Source organism: Arachis hypogaea, chromosome 3, assembly GCF_003086295.3.
Source record: "Arachis hypogaea cultivar Tifrunner chromosome 3, arahy.Tifrunner.gnm2.J5K5, whole genome shotgun sequence".
Lineage (NCBI taxonomy): Eukaryota > Viridiplantae > Streptophyta > Magnoliopsida > Fabales > Fabaceae > Arachis > Arachis hypogaea.
Genome location: NC_092038.1, coordinates 28665501 through 28687000, shown reverse-complemented (window position 1 = coordinate 28687000; position 21500 = coordinate 28665501). Strand labels below are relative to the sequence as shown.

Below are 21500 nucleotides of genomic sequence, written 5' to 3'. Positions count from 1 at the left end.
AATTTTCAAGAATTTCATAAAGTGTTTTGCATTGTCCCAATCAAGATTTCTCGGAATACCACCTTGCATTATAGCATATTTTGTATCTCTCTCCCCTAACCTTTTGAACGCCTTTTGAAACTTCAAACCACTTTCAAGCATAGTGTATGTAGAGTTCTATCTAGTGGGAACATCGAGTTGAACAGTACACTTGTCTTGTATCCTATTCCTTAATGAAATTTTTGAACCTATTCAATGTGACTAGGAGAAGCACGCACATATCTAATAACATTTCTTATCTTGCTAATAGATTCATGCATCTCTTTCAATCCATCATTAACAACAAGATTAAGAATATGTGCACAACATCTAACATGCAAATTCCAATCCTCCATTCTAGTTCTTAGATAAGATATTACAATATCATTAGAACTAGCATTATCAACAGTAATTGTGAACACTCTAGATATCCCCCACCCCAAAAGACATCTCTCAATTTTTCTACCAATTGTTTCTCCTTTTTGGTTTTTAATAAGACAAAAATTGATAACCTTCTTTTGCAATTTCCAATCATGATCAATGTAATGAGCAGTGAGATACTGTTCAGTTGTCTTTTGCAGGAGAGGGCTCGACGATCAGAGTGCTGCTCCGCTTAGGGTTTGTTGCGATGGCTTATGACTGGACGACGGCGTGGACTCAGAACTGCACGAGGGTGCAAACTGAACGATGTTTCTGGCTACACGACGGCGTTGTTCTTTGCTATGCCTGCGGGTCTACGATGGAGATGAATGGATGACTTGTGATGGCTTCGAGTGACGATGGAGGACTTCCTTGATGGTAGATGACGCTCTCTGGCTCTCTCAGAGTCTCATTCTCTCAGGCATGGCCGCATGGAGGAGGAAGAATGGAAGTTGGAAGTGAGCTGTGGCCTGTGGGTGAGTGGGTGTCTGTGTGAAGACTGAGGCTGCGCAAGTGAAAGGGAAAGAGAGTGAGGGTATTCAGATTTAGGGTTTTATACCTAGGTTAAACTAAGGGTAAACCAGTAAAAAGAACTATTATAGAACATCGTCTCCGGTTCGGTTTGGTTTCTACCAAGACAACCAAAAACCGAACCAAACTGATCGGTTTAATTCGAAAAAAAAATTATTTTTCGGTTTTTCATTCGGTTGTTGTAATTTTCGGTTCGGTTTTGCGGTATTTTTCGGTCCGGTTCGGTAACTTACACCCCTACGCAGAGCCATCGGATCGGATATAATCCGTACTATGGTAGGATCAAATTGCGGATTTGGTAGTGATATCCGCGGATCCGATCTGCAGATCCACATATCCGCACGTCTCATATAAATAGCATATGTTAAGAAAGTAAATCCTAATATGATATGAATTTTAATGTGTTGTTTTATAAATTTTATAATATCTTGTTTTAATTTTTTATGTTGTATTTTAACTTAAAATAATTAAACTTAGATCTTGTGTTATTGTTTTTCTTTTGTTATTCAAGAAGAACTTTTATTGATAATATTTTAGGAGTAAATAGGCTTAAACAGGTAAAAACTAGATTTTCTAGAACCAAAAAGGGCAATAAATCATTTTTTTGAATTATGCAGATATACCCGATATCCGATTCGATCCGATTCGCAAGTATGCGGATCGGATCGAATCAGATCTAACTTAAAAAATGCGGATATCGTATCCAATCTGATCCAATATACAGTGCTGATCGAATAGAATTATAGGCTATATCCGATCCGATTTAATCCGTATACAACCTATTTAATTCCCTTTTCGAGCCAATAATATCTACTCTTCTTTCATGTTCTTCATTTCAAATTTAAGACTTTTAAAAATGAATTAGCAATATCTTTAAGTCATTACCTAATTTTTTTTTATTCGCGATTTATATGAGGTTGCAATTGAAGCCTTTTTTTTTTTGGTATTAAAGTAGTAGTATTTAACTATTTATTTTTAACATTCTCATTTTCTTTTTATTTTTGGCTTAAATTTGATTGCAATTGAAAGCTTTTTTTCATTTTCCCCTTATTATTTGTTATGCTAATATACGCCATAAAAATATAGAAAATGATATCCTAGACATTTTGTATTAAATCAATAGCTTTCTATTTTATACTAGGAGTGTACGTAGGTCGGATGAAGTCGAATTTGTCTTGATCCAGATTTGATCTTAAATAATGAACGAGTTTATTTTGAGATCTTTATTCAACTTTAGACCCGATAAAATCTTACTATTTTCGGGTCACACTAAAATCAGGTTTATACTGATAAAACTTAGGTCTTCATAAACTTTATGTCAAAAAATTATAATACACTTATTTATAAAAAAATACTTGTTATGAAAAAGTTGAGATACATATTTGAACTTTAATTTGTCCACAAATTCTAATTTTATGCTTCTTTGATCTATTTTCTAATAAAATAAGTGTGATTAAAAACAAAATAATAAGCTTGTAATTAATACAATATAATATTAAAATAATTTAAAACATATATATTTTTTAGTCCTCTTAAAATGCACATAGGTCGAATAAAATCGGATTCGACTTGACCCATACTTGATCCTAAATAATGACCAAGTCTATTTTTAAAATCATTATTTGACCCTAAATTCGATAAAATTACATCAAATTAATTTTCAAAATGTTCGGATCCAGACCGAATCACCGGACCGAACCAGATCATGTACACCCTACTCTGTATGGCAGTTTTGTGGCACAGAAAAAGATGCTTTTGTAATATGATTCTTGGCTCATAAACTAGACTGAAATTTTATCTCAAGTTCACTCCCCCTACTCTTAAGGATTGAATATTGCATCCATGTCTAAGTTGTTGTATAATATAGTATTGTTTTGTTGCTATAATATTTGAGTGAAAATGAACCATTGTTAGGTTTACGCATAGCTCCACCTGAAAGCACTTATAATTGGATAAATATTTTGGAAGGGGTGTATTATGGTGAAATATTCTCCAAAAGCGCAAATTGTTGGTATGCTACTCATATGCAGTGCTCCTTTTTGTGTGAAATTGGTCTTATCTTTTAGTAACCATTTGTTGCATCATGGACAAGTTTGCTCCCATCATCAATATCATCAATTAATGCTGCATGTCAATCATATTATATAACTGCAAGAGCTCAAGCTGCAGATTTTTCATTATTTTGTTTTATCATGTTGCTAAAACATAACGTTAGTATTGAGCACTCAAGGTTTCATTTATAATATTGGATGATCCATCAGTTATAACTCAGTCCAAATTTATTTATTGATATGTTAGTTATAGTTTAACTCAAATTTATCTATTAATCTATTAGCTATAACTCCACTCAAAATTTACCTTTAAATCAGAATTTGAATAAAAAATAAAACTTACTTATTGAGTAACACAGATTATCGAATATAACAGAATTATTTGAAAAGACGTTCACAGGTGGTTACCCAGATATCAGGGTCGCAAAATAAATGTGATATAACGTAACAACTTTATAAAAAGGAGAAATCCTAAGGAGAGAAGGTACATTATTCACACTGAATTGCAATATACTTATCTCATTCTCTTTCTGACTCGAGCGTTAGAGTGTCTTTGTAGGTGCCCACTGCCGCCGTTCTTGGGAAGCTGACATATACCTGATGAGCGGATAATTTATACGCTTTTTGGCATTGTTTTTAGGAAGTTTTTAGTAGGTTCTAGCTACTTTTTAGTATATTTTTATTAGTTTTTAGAAAAAATTCATATTTCTGGACTTTACTATGAGTTTGTGTGTTTTTCTATAATTTCAGGTATTTTCTGGCTGAAATTAAGGGAGCTGAGCAAAAATCTGATTTAGGCTGAAAAAAGGATTGCTGATGCTGTTGGATTCTGACCTCCCTGCACTCGAAATGGATTTTTTGGAGCTATAGGAGTCCAATTGGCGCGCTCTCAATTAGGTTGGAAAGTAGACATCTAGGGCTTTCCAGCAATATATAATAGTTCATACTTTGCGCGAAGATAGACGACGTAAACTGTCGTTCAACATCAGTTCCATGTTGTAGTTTGGCTTTCAGCGCCAGAAACAGGCTGCAAGTTGGAGTTCAACGCCAGAAACAGGTTACAACCTGGCGTTCAACTCCAGAAATAGCCAGGCACGTGAGAAGCTTAAGTCTCAGCCCCATCACACACCAAGTGGGCCCTAGAAGTGGATTTTTGCACTATTCATCTTACTTTACTCATTCTCTGTAAACCTAGGCTACTAGTTTAGTATTTAAACAACTTTTAGAGACTTATTTTGGATCTCATGACATTTTTAGATCTGAATTTTATACTCTTTGACGGCATGAGTCTCTAAACTCCATTGTTGGGGGTGAGGAGCTCTGCAGCGTCTCGATCAATTAATGCAATTATTTCTGTTTTCCATTCAAACATGTTTGTTCCTTCTAAGATGTTCATTCGCGCTTCACTATAAAGAAGGTGATGATCCGTGACACTCATCACCTTCCTCAATCCATGAATGTGTGCCTGACAACCACCTCCATTCTACATTAGATTGAATGAGTATCTTTTAGATTCCTTAATCAGAATCTTCGTGGTATAAGCTAGAATTGTTGGCGGCATTCATGAGGATCCGAAAAGTCTAAACCTTGTCTGTGGTATTCCGAGTAGGATTCTGGGATTGGATGACTGTGACGAGCTTCAAACTCGCGAGTGTTGGGCGTAGTGACAGACGCAAAAGGATCAATGGATCCTATTCCGACATGATCGAGAATCAACAGATGATTAGCCGTGTTGTGACAGAGCATTTGGACCATTTTCACTGAGAGGATGGGAGGTAGCCATTGACAACGATGACACCTTGCATACAGCTTGCCATGGAAGGAGCCTTGCATTTATGAAAGTGAGAAAGCATTATGTTACAGGAATTTAGAAGACAAAGCATCTCCAAAACTCCAACATATTCTCCATTATTGAATAACAATTACTTATTCCAAACACTTTCACTTTTTACAATTAAATTCAAAGAACCTTATTGGCATCCTGACTAAGATTAATAAGATAACCATAGCTTGCTTCAAGCCAACAATTTCCGTGGGATTCGACCCTTACTCACGTAAGGTATTACTTGGACGACACAGTGCACTTGCTGGTTATTAGTTGTGCGGATTGCAAAGGTGTGATTGCAATTTCGTGCACCAAGTTTTTGGCGCCGTTGCCGGGAATTGTTCGAGTTTGAACAACTAAAGGTTTATTTTGTTGCTTAGATTAGGAATAATTTATTTTTGTTTCTATAGAGTCATTAAATCCGAGTCCTTTATTTTCTTTTCAAAATTTTTTTCAAAAATATTATTTTTTCTTATTAATTTTTAATTTTTATGTGAGTTTAGTTTTATACTTTAAATTTGGTGTCAATTGCATATTTCTTATTTTCCTTTAAATTTTCGAATTTGAGTTCTTTATTTTTCCTTGATCTTCAAATTGTTCTTGTCAAATATTCTTGTTTGATCTTTGATTTTTCCTATTTTGTGTATTTTTCGAGTTTTCCTTGTGCTTTTTCAAAATATTAGTTTTCAAAAAATATATTTTTTATATACAATATTAAAACACGTTACATTTTGGTGCACGAAATTGTGATCATCAACAATGGCCCCAAAAACTTGGTAGCGCTCTCAAACGTGAATCACACTTTGTCACAACTCCGCACAACTAACCAGCAAGTGCACTGGGTCATCCAAGTAATACCTTACGTGAGTAAGGGTCGATCCCACGGAGATTGTTGGTATGAAGCAAGCTATGGTCATCTTGTAAATCTCAGTTAGGCAGATAATAAAAGGTTATGGAGTTTTCGAATAATAATAATAAAAAAACAGAAAATAAAGATAGAAATACTTATGTAAATCATTGGTGAGAATTTCAGACAAGTGTATGGAGGTGCTTGTCCCTGTTGAATCTCTGCTTTCCTACTGCTTTCATCCAATCCTTCTTAATCCTTTCTATGGCAAGCTGTATGTAGGGCATCACCATTGTCAATGGCTACATCCCATCCTCTCAGTGAAAATGGTCCAAATGCTCTGTCACAGCACGGCTAATCATATGTCGGTTCTCGATCATGTTGGAATAGAATCCCTTGATTCTTTTGCGTTTGTCATCACGCCCAGCAATCGCGAGTTTGAAGCTTGTCACAGTCATTCAATCCTGGAATCCTACTCGGAATACCACAGACAAGGTTAGACTTTCCGGATTCCCATGAATGCCGCCATCAATTCTATCTTATACCACGAAGATTCTGATTAAGGAATCCAAGAGATATGCGCCCGGTCTAAGGTAGAACGGAAGTGGTTGTCAGTCACGCGCGTTCATAGGTGAGAATGATGATGAGTGTCACGGATCATCACATTCATCAAGTTGAAGTGCAACGAATATCTTAGAACAAGAATAAGTTGAATTGAATAAAAAATAGAAGTACTTGCATTAAAACTCGAGGTACAGCAGAGCTCCACACCCTTAATCTATGGTGTGTAGAAACTCCACCATTGAAAATACATAAGTGATGAAGGTTCAGGCATGGCCGAGAGGCCAGCCCCCAAAACGTGATCACCGGATCAAAAATACAATCCAGGATCCAGGATGTCTAATATGATAGTAAAAAGTCCTATTTATACTAGACTAGCTACTAGGGTTTACAGAAGTAAGTAATTGATGTATAAATCCACTTCCGGGGCCCACTTGGTGTATGTTTAGGCTGAGCTTGATCTATCCACGAGCTGAGGCTTATCTTGGAGTTGAACGCCAAGTTGTAACGTGTTTTGGGCGTTCAACTCTGGTTCGTGACGTGTTTCTGGCGTTTGACTCAAGAATGCAGCATGGAACTGGTGTTGAGCGCTAGTTTACATCATCTAATCTCGAATAAAGTATGGACTATTATATATTTCTGGAAAGCTCTGGATGTCTAATTTCCAACGCCGTTGAGAGCGCGCCATTTGAAGTTCTGTAGCTCCAGAAAATTTATTTCGAGTGCAAGGAGGTCAGAATCCAACAACATCAGCAGTCCTTTGTCAGCCTTCTTATCAGAGTTTTGCTCAGGTCCCTCAATTTCACCCATAAGTTACCTGAAATCACAGAAAAACACACAAACTCATAGTAAAGTCCAGAAATGTGAATTTAGCATAAAAACTAATAAAAATATCCCTAAAAGTAACTAGATCATACTAAAAACTACCTAAAAACAATGCTAAAAAGCGTATAAATTATCCGCTCATCACAACACCAAACTTAAATTGTTGCTTGTCCCCAAGCAACTAAAAATCAAATAGGATAAAAAGAAGAGAACATACTATAAATTTCAGAATATCAATGAATATTAGTTCTAATTAGATGAGCGGGACTTGTAGCTTTTTGCTTCTGAACAATTTTGGCATCTCACTTTATCCTTTGAAGTTTAGAATGATTGGCTTCTATAGGAACTTAGAATATTAGGTAGTGTTATTGATTCTCCTAGTTAATTTTGTTGATTCTTGAACACAGCTACTTTTGAGTCTTGGCTGTGGCCCTAAGCACCTTGTTTTCCAGTATTACTACCGGATACATAAATGCCACAGACACATGACTGTGTGAACCTTTTCAGATTGTGACTCAGCTTTGCTAGAGTCCCCAGTTAGAGGTGTCCAGAGCTCTTAAGCACACTCTTTTTACTTTGGATCACGACTTTAACCACTCAGTCTCAAGCTTTTCACTTGGACCTACATGCCACAAGCACATGGTTAGGGACAGCTTGAATTAGCCGCTTAGGCCTGGATTTTATTTCCTTGGGCCCTCCTATCCATTGATGCTCAAAGCCTTGGATCCTTTTTACCCTTGCCTTTTGGTTTTAAGGGCTATTGGCTTTTTCTGCTTGCTTTTCTTTTCCTTTCTATTTTTTTATCGCCACTTTTATTTTTTTTTCAAGCTTTTGCTTTTTCACTGCTTTTTCTTGCTTCAAGAATTAATCTCATGATTTTTCAGATTGTCAATAACATTTCTCTTTGTTCATCATTCTTTCAAAAGCCAACAATTTTAGCGTTCATACACAACAAGATCAAAAGTATGCACTGTTCAAGCATTCATTCAGAAAACAAAAAGTATTGTCACCACATCAATATAATTAAACTAAATTCAAGGATAATTTCAAAACTCATGTACTTCTTGTTCTTTTGAATTAGAAACATTTTTCATTTAAGAAAGGTGAAGGATTCATGGAATTATTCATAGCTTTAAGACATAGTTACTAAATACTAATGATCATGTAATAAAGACACAAACATAGATAAACATATAACATAAAAAAATGAAAAGCAGAAAAAAAATTAAGAACAAGGAATGAGTCCACCTTAGTGAGGGTGGCGCCTTCTTAAAGGACCATTGATGTCCTTGAGCTCTTCTATGTCTCTTCCTTATCTTTGTTGCTCCTCCCTAGTGATTTTGGTGCTTCTAATAATTATATGGAGGAAAATGTATCCCCTGAGGTATCTCAGGAATTTTTTGATGAGGGAATTTCTCATGTTCTCTTGATGTGCAGTCAAATGCTCTTCTACTGAGCTATGGACCCTTGAGATGAATCTCTCCATCTCCCATGACTTGGAGGTGGAAGCTTTTTGTCTTCCCTTTTCTCTTTTTTTTCTTTTGAGGTTTCTCTGGCCTTAGGTGTAGTATAATCACCAAGCATCCTCCTTGCATTGTTATTATTTTCGGCTGCCATTTCCTCTTCTTTTTCGAAAATTTCTGTAAAGTTTTCTCTGAATTGTTGAATTTTAGTTTCTCTTGACTTCCTCTTTAGAGTCCTTTCAGGTTCAGGATCTGCTTCAATAAGAATGTTCTTGTCCTTGCTCCTGCTCATATAAAAAAGAAGGGAATAAAAAATAATAATAGGGATCCTCTTTGTCCAGATATAGAGGTTCCTTTATGTGAGTAGAAAAGAAGAAGAAGAGGAAGGAGAAGAGGAAAATTCAAACTCAGAGAGAGGGAGGGTTCGAATTTTAGGATGAAGAGAAGTGTTAGTAAATAAATAAAATAAATAGAAAGAGGTGAGAGGGATAGAAATTTGAAAAATAAATTTTGAAAAAGAGATAGTAATTTTCGAAAATTAAAATGAAATAAAATTAAAATTAAAATTTGAAATAATTAGTTAATTAGAAGAATTTTGAAAAAGAGGAAGGTAATTTTCGAAAATTAGAGAGAGAAAATTAGTTAGGTGGTTTTGAAAAAGATAAAAGATAAAACAAACAAATAAATCAATTAGTTAGTTGAAAAAAATTTGAAAATTAATTTTGAAAAGATAAGAAGTTAGAAAAGATTTTTGAAATTAAAGTTTGAAAAAGATATGATATGAAAAGATATGATTAAAAAGATATGATTTTAAAAAGATATGATTTTGAAAAGATAAGATTGAAAAGATATTTTTGAAAAGATATGATTTTAAAAGATACGGTTTTAAAAAGATATTATTGAAATTAATTTTGAAAAAGATTTGAATTTTAAAATCACAATTAATGACTTGACTCACAAGAAATCACAAGATATGATTCTAGAACTTAAAGTTTGAATCTTTCTTAACAAGAAAGTAACAAACTTGAAATTTTTGAATCAAAACATTAATTGTTGATGATATTTTCGAAAATATGATGTAAAGATAAGAAAAAGATTTTGAAAATATTTTGAAAAAGATTTTTGAAATTTTCGAATATGATAAAAAAAATGGAAAAGGTATGATTTTTGAAAAAGATTTTAAAAAGATAAGATATTTGCTTATTTATTTATTTATTTATTTATTTTTGAATTTTTTTATAATGAGAGAGAAAAATACTAAAAATACTCAATGCATGAAAATTTTGGATCAAAACACATGATGCATGCAAGAACACTATGAATGTCAAGATGAACACCAAGAACACTTTGAAGATCATGATGAACATCAAGAACATATTTTTGAAAAATTTTCAATGTAAAGAAAATATGCAAGACACCAAACTTAGAAATCTTTCATGTTTAGATACTATGAATGCAAAAATGCACATGAAAAACACCATACAACACAAAACAAGAAAATATGAAGATCAAACAAGAAAGTTCATCAAGAACAACTTGAAGATCATGATGAATGCAATGCATGAATGCAATTTTTGAAAAATGCATGATGAATATGCAATTGACACCAAACTTAAAACTTGACACAAGACTCTAACAAGAAACACAAAATATTTTTTATTTTTATGATTTTCTAATTTTTTTGTATTTTATTTTTATATTTTTTCGAAAACATATAGGAAAAATAAAATAAGAAATTCTAAGTTTTTAAAATGAATTTCAGGAATCATGCAATGTTTGTCTAAAGCTCCGGTCTAGGAATTAGACATGGCTTAATAGCCAGCCAAGCTTTATGTGAAAGCTCCGGTCCAAAACACTAGACATGGCCAATAGCCAGCCAAGCTTTAGCATACAGCTAATATTCCAATTAACTTGCCTCTATGAAGATGGTTTTGAAGCCTCAGTCCAAAAGAATTTAGACATGGCTTTACAGCCAGCCAGGCTTCAACATGCTTCATGAAACTCTAGAATTCATTCTTAAAAATTCTGAAGAACAGGATAAGTAATATAATTTTTTTTTCGAAATTTAAGAACAATAAAACAAAATAAAATAAAATAAAATTACCCAATCTGAGCAACAAGATGAGCCGTCAGTTGTCCATACTTGAACAATCCCCGGCAACGGCGCCAAAAACTTGGTGCACGAAATTGTGATCATCAACAATGGCCCCAAAAACTTGGTAGCGCTCTCAAACGTGAATCACACTTTGTCAAAACTCCGCACAACTAACCAGTAAGTGCACTGGGTCGTCCAAGTAATACCTTACGTGAGTAAGGGTCGATCCCACGGAGATTGTTGGTATGAAGCAAGCTATAGTCATCTTGTAAATCTCAGTTAGGCGGATAATAAAAGGTTATGGAGTTTTTGAATAATAATAATAATAAATAAACAGAAAATAAAGATAGAAATACTTATGTAAATCATTGGTGAGAATTTCAGACAAGTGTATGGAGGTGCTTGTCCCTGTTGAATCTCTGCTTTCCTACTGCTTTCATCCAATCCTTCTTAATCCTTTCTATGGCAAGCTGTATATAGGGCATCACCGTTGTCAATGTCTACATCCCATCCTCTCAGTGAAAATGGTCCAAATGCTTTGTCACAGCACGGCTAATCATCTGTCGGTTCTCGATCATGTTGGAATAGAATCCCTTGATTCTTTTGCGTTTGTCATCACGCCCAGCAATCGCGAGTTTGAAGCTTGTTACAGTCATTCAATCCCGGAATCCTACTCGGAATACCACAGACAAGGTTAGAATTTCTGGATTCCCATGAATGCCGCCATCAATTCTAGCTTATACCACGAAGATTCTGATTAAGGAATCAAAGAGATATGCGCCCAGTCTAAGGTAGAACGGAAGTGGTTGTCAGTTACGCGCATTCATAGGTGAGAATGATGATGAGTGTCACGGATCATCACATTCATCAAGTTGAAGTGCAACGAATATCTTAGAACAAGAATAAGTCGAATTGAATAAAAAATAGAAGTACTTGCATTAAAACTCGAGGTACAGCAGAGCTCCACACCCTTAATCTATGGTGTGTAGAAACTCCACCGTTGAAAATACATAAGTGATGAAGGTCCAGGCATGGCCGAGAGGCCAGCCCCCAAAACATGATCACCGGATCAAAAATACAATCCAGGATCCAGGATGTCTAATATGATAGTAAAAAGTCCTATTTATACTAGACTAGCTACTAGGGTTTACAGAAGTAAGTAATTGATGCATAAATCCACTTTCGGGGCCCACTTGGTGTATGTTTGGGCTGAGCTTGATCTATCCACGAGCTGAGGCTTATCTTGGAGTTGAACGCCAAGTTGTAACGTGTTTTGAACGTTCAACTCTGGTTCGTGACGTGTTTCTGGCGTTTGACTCTAGAATGCAGCATGGAACTGGCCTTGAGCGCCAATTTACGTCATCTAATCTCGAATAAAGTATAGACTATTATATATTGCTGGAAAGCTCTAGATGTCTACTTTCTAACGCCGTTGAGAGCACGCTATTTGGAGTTTTGTAGCTCCAGAAAATCTATTTCGAGTGCAAGGAGGTCAGAATCCAACAACATCAGCAGTCCTTTGTCAGCCTTCTTATCAGAGTTTTGCTCAGGTCCCTCAATTTCAGCCAGAAGTTACTTGAAATTACAGAAAAACACACAAACTCATAGTAAAGTCCAGAAATGTGAATTTAGCATAAAAACTAATAAAAACATCCCTAAAAGTAACTAGATCATACTAAAAACTACCTAAAAATAATGCCAAAAAGCGTATAAATTATCCGCTCATCACATTTATAGCTCAGTTGGCTAGAGTGTTGGCTTATGTTCTTGGCAATTGGGTATCTTCCTTTTAAAACTTTTTTCAAAAATAATTTTTCTTTGATTAAATCTTGTGCCAAACTTTAAGTTTGGTGTTTTCTTGTTAATCTTTCTTTAATTTTCGAAAATATTATTGTGATTTTCTAAAAATTTTAAGTTTGGTGTTCTTTCTTTTGTTCTTAGTGTTCTTGTAAATCTTCAAGGTGTTCTTGAGTCTTCCTTGTGTTTTGATCTTAAAATTTTTAAGTTTGGTGTTCCTTGGTATTTTCCCTCCAAAATTTTCGAAAACAAGGAGCATTAGATCTAAAAAATTTTAAGTCTTGTGTCTTTTGTGTGTTTTTCTCTTTCATAATAAAATTCAAATTTCAAAAAAATATATTTTCTAACTAATTTTAAGCCATATTTTTGAATTTTTTTATATAAAAGTTCAGATTTCAATTTCAAAATTTTTCAAATCTCATCCTTTTAAGATTTTTCCAAAAAAAAATTTAGATTTCAATTTCAAAAATATCCTAATCACTTTCTCTCTCCTCACTTTTCGAAATTTTTCAAAAAAAAATACTTTTAAATTTTTTATCTTTATTTTTATTTTTTTATTTCTTTATTTTTATTATTTTAGTCTTTATTTTAATTTATTTTGTTATTTTGGAAATTATTTTTTTATAAAATAAATAAAATAAATCCACATCATCTTCCTTTTTCCATCATGGACTTAAGTGGAATTGAACAGTCCAGAAGGACTCTGGGGTCATATGCTAACCCCACTACTGCTTCATATGGGAGTAGTATCTGTATACCCTTCATCGGAGTTATAGTTTTAAGTTGAATCCTCAGCTCATTATCATGGTGCAGCAAAGTTGCCAATATTCTGGTCTTCCACAGGAAGAACCTACAGAGTTTCTGGCACAATTTTACAAATTGCTGAAACAGTACATGATAAGGAAGTAGATCAGGATGTCTATAGACTGTTACTGTTTTCATTTGCTGTAAAAGACCAAGCTAAGAGGTGGTTAAATAACCAACCTAAGGACAGCATAAAGACATGGAAACAGCTGTCAGAAAAATTCTTGAATCACTATTTTCCTCCAAAACGGATGACACAGCTAAGGCTGAGTATCCAAGGCTTTAAACAAGGAGATAATGAATCCCTTTATGATGCCTGGGAGAGATACAGAGAGATGCTAAGAAAATGCCCCTCTGAAATGTTTTCAGAGTGGGTGCAGTTAGACATCTTCTATTATGGGCTTACAAAGAGAGCTCAGATTTCTCTAGACCACTCAACTGGTGGATCTATACACATGAGAAAGACAATAGAAGAAGCTCAAGAGCTCATTGATACAGTTGCCAAAAATCAACATCTGTACCTGAGCAGTGAACCTTCCTTGAAAGAATAGACTAAAATAGTAACTTCTAAACTCAGTCCTGCAGAACAAGTTACTGAATTCAATCAGCAACTGGATTTTCTAACAAAACAGCTAGCCGAATTCAAGGAGATACTACAAGAAACAAGAATGGCTAATATGAATATGGAAGTACAGTTAAAGCAAACAGAACAGCAGTTATCAAAACAAATAACAGAAGAGTGCCAAGCAGTTCGATTAAGAAGTGGAAAAACATTAAATACCTCACTTCAAGGTAGCAGGAAGCCAAGAAATGAGCAAACTATCCAAAATCCATCTGAGGTCAGTAAGAGCCCAGAGAGGAATAATTCTGGCACTCAAACGCCAGAAAATGGGTGGAAAGCTGGCGTTGAACGCCCAAACCATGCTCAGTCATGGCGTTCAACGCCAGAAACAAGCAAGGAATTGGTGTTGAACGCCCAAAGGAAGCATAGTTCTGGCGTTCAGACGCCAGAAACAGGTGAGGAGTTGGCATCTAACGCCACTCCAGCTTCCACCCCTGGAATTCAAACGCTAGTGGGAGATCAGACACATACAAGTGCTGATAGCGACCCCTCTAAAAAGGCTTCTCAACCCACATCTGCAGGCAATAAACCTACAGCAACTAAGGTTGAGGAATACAAAGCCAAAATGCCTTATCCTCAGAAACTCTACCAAGCGGAACAGGATAAGCAATTTGCCCGCTTTGCAGACTATCTCAGGACTCTTGAAATAAAAATTCCATTTGCAAAATCACTTGAGCAAATACCCTCTTATGCTAAGTTCATGAAAGAGATCTTAAGTCATAAGAAGGATTGGAGGGAAACTGAAAAAGTTTACCTCACTAAAGAATACAGTACAGTCATTCTGAAAAAGCTTACCTGAGAAGCTTAAAGATCCCGAAAGCTTTATGATACCATGCACATTAGAGGGTACTTGTACCAAGCAAGCTCTATGTGATCTTGGGACAAGTATCAACCTAATACCTGCATCTACTATCAAAAAGCTTGGGTTGACTGATGAAGTTAAACCAACCCGGATATGTCTCCAACTTGCTGATGGCTCCATTAAATACCCATCAAGCATGATTGAAGACATGATTGTCAAGGTTGGGCCATTTGCCTTTCCCACTGACTTTGTGGTGCTGGAAATGGAGGAGCACAAGAGTGCAACTCTCATTCTAGGAAGACCTTTCTTAGCAACTGGCCGAACCCTTATTGACGTTCAAAAAGGGAAAGTAACCCTGAGAGTCAATGAGGATGAGTTCAAGTTGAATGTTGTCAAAGCTATGCAACATCCAGACACCCCAAATGACTGCATGAGCATTGATATTATTGACTCTTTGGTAAAAGAGGTCAATATGACTGAGAGTCTCGAATCAGAGCTAGAGGATATCTTTAAAGATGTTCAGCCTGATCTGGAGGAATCAGAGAGAATAATAGAACCTCTGAAAATCCCTCAGGAAGAGGAGAAACCTCCTAAATCCGAGCTCAAACCATTACCACCATCCCTGAAATATGCATTTCTGGGAGAAGGTGATACCTTCCCTGTGATCATAAGCTCTACCTTAGAGCCACAGGAAGAGGAAGCACTAATTCAAGTGCTAAAGACACACAAGACAGCCCTTGGGTGGTCCATCAGTGATCTTAAGGGCATTAGCCTAGCCAGATGCATGCACAAAATCCTATTGGAGGGTGACGCTAAGCCAGTGGTTCAACCACAGAGGCGGCTAAATCCAGCCATGAAGGAGGTGGTGCAAAAGGAGGTCACTAAATTACTAGAGGCTGGGATTATTTATCCTATTTCTGATAGCCCCTGGGTAAGCCCTGTCCAAGTCGTCCCTAAGAAGGGTGGCATGACAGTGGTTCATAATGAAAAAAATGAACTGGTTCCTACAAGAACAGTTACAGGGTGGCGTATGTGTATTGATTATAGAAGGCTCAATACAGCTACCAGAAAGGATCATTTTCCTTTACCCTTCATAGACCAGATGCTAGAAAGACTAGCAGGTCATGAATACTACTGCTTCCTGGATGGATATTCAGGTTATAATCAAATTGCAGTAGATGCCCAGGATTAAGAGAAAACAACATTCACATGTGCATCTGGAGTATTTGCATACAGAAGGATACCATTTGGTCTGTGCAATGCACCTGCAACCTTTCAAAGGTGCATGCTCTCAATTTTCTCTGATATGGTGGAAAAATTTCTGGAAGTCTTCATGGATGACTTTTCAGTATTTGGAGGCTCATTCAGCTCCTGTCTTGACCATCTAGCACTTGTTCTAAAGAGATGCCAAGAGACTAACCTGGTTTTAAACTGGAGAAATGTCATTTTATGGTGACTGAAGGAATTGTCCTTGGGCACAAAATTTTGAACAAGGGAATAGAGGTGGATCAAGCCAAGGTAGAAGTAATTGAAAAATTACCACCACCTGCCAATGTTAAAGCAATCAGAAGCTTTTTGGGGCATGCAGGATTCTATAGGAGGTTTATAAAAGATTTTTCAAAAATTGCAAAACCTCTGAGTAATCTGCTAGCTGCTGACACGCCATTTATCTTTGATAAGGAGTGTCTGCATGCATTTGAGACTCTGAAAGCTAAGCTGGTCACAGCATCAGTCATCTCTGCACCAGACTGGACATTACCATTTGAATTAATGTGTGATGCCAGTGATCATGCCATTGGTGCAGTGTTGGGACAGAGGCATGACAAGCTTCTGCACGTCATTTATTATGCCAGCCGTGTTCTAAATGATGCGCAGAAGAACTACACAACCACAGAAAAGGAATTACTTGCAGTGGTTTACGCCATTGACAAGTTCATATCCTATTTAGTAGGATCAAAAGTGATTATGTACATAGACCATGCTACTCTTAAATATCTACTCACAAAACAGGATTCAAAACCCAGGCTCATAAGATGGGTGTTGCTTCTGCAAGAGTTTAATATAGAAATAAGAGACAGAAAAGGGACAGAGAACCAAGTAGCAGATCACCTGTCCTGAATAGAACCAGTAGAAGGGACGTCCCTCCCTCTTACTGAGATCTCTGAAACCTTTCCGGATGAGCAACTTTTTGCCATTCAGGAAGCACCATGGTTTGCAGAGCTTCATGATAGTGACTCTGACAAAAAGTTCATTGTTAATGGGCAAAGAGTCAAGCATTATCTTGAAGGAAATGTTGAGCAAGAATGCTCAAGACTAAGACTGGATTAAAGCTCAGTAATAGTCCAGCTAAAGACAATAAAGAAGCGCTTATTGGGAGGCAACCCAAATTTTTATTTAACTAATTTTATTATTCTTTTATGTTTTCTTAGGTTCATGATCATGTGGAGTCACAAAACAAATACAAAAATTAAAAACAAAATAAAAAACAGCAGAAGAAACAGCACACCCTGGAGGAAGGGCTTATTGGCGTTTAAACGCCCGTAAGGAGCATCTGACTGGCGTTCAATGCCAGAACAGAGCATGGATCTGGCGTTGAACGCCAGAAACATGCAGCAATCTGGCGTTTAAACGCCAGGATTGCACACTGAGGAAAGCTTGCATTCAATGCCAGAAACAGGTTGTAGATGGGCGTTGAACGCCCAGAACAAGCATAAAGCTGGCATTTAACACCAGTAACAAGTATCAATCTGGCGTTAAACGCCAGGATTGCATGCATAGGGAATTTTACTCGCCTCATTGGTGCAGGGATGTAAATCCTTGACACCTCAGGATCTGTAGACCCCACAGGATTATCTCAGGATCTGTGGACCCCACAAGATCCCTACCTACCCCAACTCACCTTTTCTCTTCTTCACCAATCACATCTCTCCCTCTTCCCCATATCTTCTTCTTCTTCTTCTATTCTTTCTTCTTTTGCTCGAGGGCGAGCAATATTCTAAGTTTGGTGTGGTAAAAGCATGCTTTTTTGTTTTTCCATAACCATTTATGGTACCTAAGGCCAGAGAAACCTCAAGAAAGAGGAAAGAGAAGGCAATTGCTTCCACCTCTTATGAATCCTTTCAAAAACCAACAATCCCTTATTCAAAACCCAAATTTCATATTTCCATTATAAAATCTTAAAAGCTACTTAAACTGTATGAATGACCAACTTATTCCAAGCATAGGTTCATTAAGTTTATGTTGAACCAGTTTGACTTGTAACACTCTACTGAACTTTAACACAAATCAATCGCGGCCTCTGCCCCATTATATAGGGGTGCATGGCCATTTGGTGTAATTTCACCGGGTCTATGGCCGGGTATGGGTTTTAAAAATAGACCCATCCATTATTTAGGGTCGGGTTTGGGTCAAGGCAAACCTGGCTTCACCCGTCCTATGTGCACCCTAAGGGAACTAAAAAATGTATATATGTTTTAAATTAATTCTATTATTATGTTATATTAATTATAAGCTTATTGTTTTATTTTTAATCATACTTTTGAATTAGAGAATAGATCAAAGAAGTATCAAATTAGAATTTATAGATAAATTCAAGTTCAAAGATGGATATTAACTTCTCGGGTACAAGTTTCTTCTTTATAAATAAGTGCATCATAAATAAGTTTCTTTATAAATTATTGTTAAAGCTTTAAAGGTCCGATTTTCACCCGATTTGGATCCGGTATAATTGTAGCCCGAAAATATTTAGGTTTCATCGGGTCTAGGGTCAAATTATGGTCTAAAAAATAGACCCATTGTATATTTAGGGCCAGATCTGGGTTAGGACAAACCCGGTTTTACCTAACCCATGTACACCTCTACTATCACATAATTAATCATGGTCTCCGACCCAAGCAAAATTAGTCAACACACAACCCACCACAAGTCAAAGTGCATATTAACTTTTAACAACTTAGAAAATTAAGGCCTCCGGCCCAACTAGTCACGCCCTCCAGCCCAAAATAATTAAATCTCAGCCTTCGACCCCATATATAATCACTTACATGCTACCACACTCCGAACCAACAAATCACGAACTCAAGCAATCAAACAAACAAGCAGACAATCACACAAACAGAGCAAGTATGACAAATAATACAATTAGCAATTAACAGGATATCAATTAGGCAAGCCAAGTAATTATGCAAACCCAAGCAAATGCAAACAAATGCAATATGATGCATGCCTGTCTTACTGGCTGTGAGCTCACGTGTCGGTTAAATCACCAGAATCTGGCACATCTAGTAGCTAACACAGACATGGTTTCTAGTTTATGAATCCCTAGGAGGAATACAAACAAAGGAGTTTGCCTTTCCACATCGAAGGAATGTGCCTTTTCACATCGAAGGAATGTGCCTTTCCACCTTCTCCTGAAGGAATTTTGAAGGAGTGTGCCTTTCCACATTAAAGGAGGGTAATTTTTCACCTAGCAACCAGAAAGAGATGTGGAAAAAATCATACAAATGAGAGTGCCTTTCCAAATTTTCCACATTCATACCACTATAAGAGAGTAAATCCTCCATCATCAACTTGCTTATCCGTGAGCAGGACAAAACCACTGTCCTCACAACATCAATCATAATATCATTCTATCATCAAATTCATCATTAACATAATCATAACCAAGTATAATCAAGATTACAATCAAACCTTATTAATCATAAATGCCCAAGCGGGACAATCCTCCGTCCTTGCTGAAAACATATATCCAATTAATACGTAAGCAGGATTCTACTCAAATCTTGCCAATCCATCCATTTAGGCCACAATTAGTCAATATCAATGTCTTTCAGTAATATCATGAGTTATTAAACTTATTAACCTCAATTCATTATCAATTCATCAAATTCATAAATTCTATGAGTGGAACAAAACTACCGTCCTCACCGTGGGCAAAAAACCACCATCCCCACAACATCTTCAACATCATCTTTAACAAGTTCCATATAGAAAATTCAGTTTAATTCATTAAAATTCAATCTCAATGCATATAAAGTCTTAAAACAGTTTATCAGAGTTCATACGAAGGTTACAAAGGTTAAAAAGCTAGTTGGATAGGCTAAAACAGTTAAAATAAGCATTTTCTGAAAAACAGGACAATCGTGCATACACATGCCTCATGCGTACACACGAATCCACTTTTGTGCGTACACACAGGATGCGCACAAAAAAGTTCAGTTCTGTAAAGAATGTCATGCGTACGCATGGGTCGTGCGTACGCAGGACCTAACTTTCTGCAACTTTTGCAGAATTTAGTTCTAAACCCTAATTTTTCAAAACTTATAATTTTGGTACAAAATTAATTTTTCACCCATTCTTGGACTATTTTAAAGATCTCTTCCCCGATTTTAATTCAATATAAATTTCACCTAAATCCAAACTCCAAGTGCCTAGCCCGTCAAAGTTGGTTAAAAACTCATTTTTACCCAAAATTCTGCATAAGACTCTTTTCACAAAACTTTCATTTTACCTCTTTCAAGATCAATGTAACGACCCACATTTTTAAAAATATAAATATAAATAAGTTATAATTTATTTTATAAATTGGAGCCTCTTGTTTTTAAAAATTAATTTACTAAAAATAATTAAATTAATTTATAATTATTAAAGTTTAAATTAATTATAATTTATTTTATTAATTTAAACTATTTATTAGAAATTACTTTAATAAGTATTATTATTATTTCTACTACTACTATTATTATTATTGTTACTACTACTACTATTATTAGAAATTACTTATTATTATTATTATTATTATTATTATTATTATTATATGCCTATGCATTAGTATAACAATGACACATATGTATATATATCCATTCCCTTGATAAATATTATGACACATAAGCCCCTCCCTTTTTTTTTGGTCAGGGGTCCAGACCGAAGAGGCCCAGACCCGAAAAGAAGCTCCACGTCCAGCCCAACAAAAATACAACCCTGCAACTGCTCTGCATGTTATCCAAGAGTAGAGCTCCCTCCTAACAGCAACTATCCAATGAAAGACGTTGTGCTTGGCATCGAAGATCTTCGAACTCGCCAGCAAGAACTTGATGTGCCCACATCGGTGTAGCAGTATCCACTCGCTCATCATTAAAGCTGTTCATTGACGATGTAGCCTTCGGCGGAGTCCTACCTTCCGAAGCCACAACCAGGACGTCTTCGTCAGCACCCCCAGCGCTGAGCAGCTCAAGTTGCAACCACCATAGATTGCCGATGCTGTAACCGTAGCTGACCCACACCTAAAACAACTAGCTTTGTGGCCGCAATACCTTAAGATGCATGCGGACCCACTGCCTCATGACAGACAGAATTTGGGATGGATTGAGACTCTTCTGGAAGACCTGGGCAACCCAAATCGAATCAAGGACAGCTTCAGGACCCAATCTACCCAACAGTAAGGAACAGGTCTCGAACCCTACAGCAATCTTCAATTTCATCATTGAGAAGACTCCAATCTATTGTCCAATAAGAAATTCACCCTTCCTTCCTTTAAAAAGCTATGGATCCACCATGCCTTCCCATACTCTTTCGAGTGCCGCTGCTCCTCCCCTAGGGACACCAAAATAACCCAAATCCAAACAAGGAAAGCATTAAAACAGCAAAGTTGCTATTCCACCATCTTCCCATAATGGAGGTGCCAAAATCCATTTCCAAATTACCTTCGAACTTTCAACCTGCAAACGAAGTAAGTTTTCTCCTGATTTAATTGATTCACAGCCAGTTCAAAACAAATTACATGCTCATGATCTCTTTGCCAATTGCAGTGACATGTACTTCTCTTTTTTCAAAATGCTCGT

General features: G+C 36.2%; 1 pseudogene; it reads left to right on the top strand.

The window, feature by feature from the left end:
• Positions 1–21500, top strand: part of LOC140183355 (uncharacterized) — a 177511-nt pseudogene that overhangs the window by 83186 nt on the left and 72825 nt on the right.